Raw genomic sequence first — 3,491 nt, forward strand, 5'->3', positions numbered from 1 at the left:
CCCTAACCCTAACCCTAACCCTAACCCTAACCCTAACCCTAACCCTAACCCTAACCCTAACCCTAACCCTAACCCTAACCCTAACCCTAACCCTAACCCTAACCCTAACCCTAACCCTAACCCTAACCCTAACCCTAACCCTAACCCTAACCCTAACCCTAACCCTAACCCTAACCCTAACCCTAACCCTAACCCTAACCCTAACCCTAACCCTAACCCTAACCCTAACCCTAACCCTAACCCTAACCCTAACCCTAACCCTAACCCTAACCCTAACCCTAACCCTAACCCTAACCCTAACCCTAACCCTAACCCTAACCCTAACCCTAACCCTAACCCTAACCCTAACCCTAACCCTAACCCTAACCCTAACCCTAACCCTAACCCTAACCCTAACCCTAACCCTAACCCTAACCCTAACCCTAACCCTAACCCTAACCCTAACCCTAACCCTAACCCTAACCCTAACCCTAACCCTAACCCTAACCCTAACCCTAACCCTAACCCTAACCCTAACCCTAACCCTAACCCTAACCCTAACCCTAACCCTAACCCTAACCCTAACCCTAACCCTAACCCTAACCCTAACCCTAACCCTAACCCTAACCCTAACCCTAACCCTAACCCTAACCCTAACCCTAACCCTAACCCTAACCCTAACCCTAACCCTAACCCTAACCCTAACCCTAACCCTAACCCTAACCCTAACCCTAACCCTAACCCTAACCCTAACCCTAACCCTAACCCTAACCCTAACCCTAACCCTAACCCTAACCCTAACCCTAACCCTAACCCTAACCCTAACCCTAACCCTAACCCTAACCCTAACCCTAACCCTAACCCTAACCCTAACCCTAACCCTAACCCTAACCCTAACCCTAACCCTAACCCTAACCCTAACCCTAACCCTAACCCTAACCCTAACCCTAACCCTAACCCTAACCCTAACCCTAACCCTAACCCTAACCCTAACCCTAACCCTAACCCTAACCCTAACCCTAACCCTAACCCTAACCCTAACCCTAACCCTAACCCTAACCCTAACCCTAACCCTAACCCTAACCCTAACCCTAACCCTAACCCTAACCCTAACCCTAACCCTAACCCTAACCCTAACCCTAACCCTAACCCTAACCCTAACCCTAACCCTAACCCTAACCCTAACCCTAACCCTAACCCTAACCCTAACCCTAACCCTAACCCTAACCCTAACCCTAACCCTAACCCTAACCCTAACCCTAACCCTAACCCTAACCCTAACCCTAACCCTAACCCTAACCCTAACCCTAACCCTAACCCTAACCCTAACCCTAACCCTAACCCTAACCCTAACCCTAACCCTAACCCTAACCCTAACCCTAACCCTAACCCTAACCCTAACCCTAACCCTAACCCTAACCCTAACCCTAACCCTAACCCTAACCCTAACCCTAACCCTAACCCTAACCCTAACCCTAACCCTAACCCTAACCCTAACCCTAACCCTAACCCTAACCCTAACCCTAACCCTAACCCTAACCCTAACCCTAACCCTAACCCTAACCCTAACCCTAACCCTAACCCTAACCCTAACCCTAACCCTAACCCTAACCCTAACCCTAACCCTAACCCTAACCCTAACCCTAACCCTAACCCTAACCCTAACCCTAACCCTAACCCTAACCCTAACCCTAACCCTAACCCTAACCCTAACCCTAACCCTAACCCTAACCCTAACCCTAACCCTAACCCTAACCCTAACCCTAACCCTAACCCTAACCCTAACCCTAACCCTAACCCTAACCCTAACCCTAACCCTAACCCTAACCCTAACCCTAACCCTAACCCTAACCCTAACCCTAACCCTAACCCTAACCCTAACCCTAACCCTAACCCTATAGCGTCCTCATCAAGCAAATTGCCCCCTGTTTCGCAAAGGCCACCATTGAGCAGAATGCCCCTGTTTCGCCAAGGCCACCGTTAAGCAAATTGCCCCTGTTTCGCAAAGGCCACCATTGAACAAATGCCGCTATTCATCAAATGCCATTGTAGAGCAAATTGACAAACACTGAGCCATGTCCTATCACAGCTTTGCAGACAGCCTGACAGACAGCCTGACAGACAGACAGACAGACAGACAGACAGACAGACAGACAGACAGACAGACAGACAGACAGACAGACAGACAGAATAAACCACAGGAGGCAATCATGTTAAAAAAAAAATCGTTTTTTTTTTTTTTTTTTTTTTTTTTTTTTTTTAAGTGTTTTGCCAAACATGAGTTAAGTATACTATACAAATATGTTCACTAATGTCCTACGATGATTTTGGAATGTACGCTGGATGCACTTTTTTTTTTTTATAAAATCTATGTCCGTAACCCTAGCCTAACCCTAGGTGTATTTTGCTTTTAAAATAAATTGCCTGCCTGCCAACTGTTAGCTGGCTGTCAATTGCCAGCTGGCTGCCAACTGTTAGCTGTTAACAGGCTGCCAGCTGGCTGCCAACTGTTAGCTGGCTGCCAATTGCCAGCTGGCAGCCGTACACAAGGCGGCTGCCAAAGGTCGAGCTAGGCTCTTCATGGCTAAGCATAAAGTGGCTGCCAACTGTTAGCTGGCTGCCAACTGTTAGCTGGCTGTCAATTGCCAGCTGGCTGCCAACTGTTAGCTGGCTGCCAATTGCCAGCTGGCAGCCGTACACAAGGCGGCTGCCAAAGGTCGGGCTAGGCTCTTCATGGCCTAAGTATAAAGTGGCTGCCAACTGTTAGCTGGCTGTCAATTGCCAGCTGGATGCCAACTGTTAGCTGTTAACAGGCTGCCAGCTGGCTGCCAACTGTTAGCTGGCTGTCAACTGTCAGCCGCACATAAGGCCTAACCACAGCCCTAATCCTAGTTTGACGGGAATATGCAGTCCGAAACGGGAATATGCAGTCCCGGACTGCATATTCCCGTTTCAACCAAAATCCTATTTGCGGCCTCATTCTGCAGGTGAAAAGGCCACCGTTAAGCAAATTGCCCCTGTTTATAGCAAAGGCCACCATTGAACAAAATGCAGCTACTCATCAATTGCCGTTGTAGAGCAAATTGCCCCTGTTTCGCAAAGGCCACCATTGAACAGAATGCCCCTGTTTCGCAAAGGCCACCGTTAGGCAAATTGCCCCTGTTTCGCAAAGGCCACCATTGAACAAATTGCCGCTATTCATCAAATGCCATTGTAGAGCAAATTGGCAAACACTGAGCCATGTCCTATCACAGCTTTGCAGACAGCCTGACAGACAGCCTGACAGACAGACAGACAGACAGACAGACAGACAGACAGACAGACAGACAGACAGACAGACAGACAGACAGACAGACAGACAGACAGACAGACAGACAGACAGACAGACAGACAGACAGACAGACAGACAGAATAAACCACAGGAGGCAAGCATGTTTAAAAAAAAAATCGTTTTTTTTTTTTTTTAAGTGTTTTGCCAAACATGAGTTAAGTACACTATACAAATATGTTCA

This window comes from Mya arenaria, chromosome 10 (genome assembly GCF_026914265.1).
Source record: "Mya arenaria isolate MELC-2E11 chromosome 10, ASM2691426v1".
Classification (NCBI taxonomy): Eukaryota; Metazoa; Mollusca; class Bivalvia; order Myida; family Myidae; genus Mya; species Mya arenaria.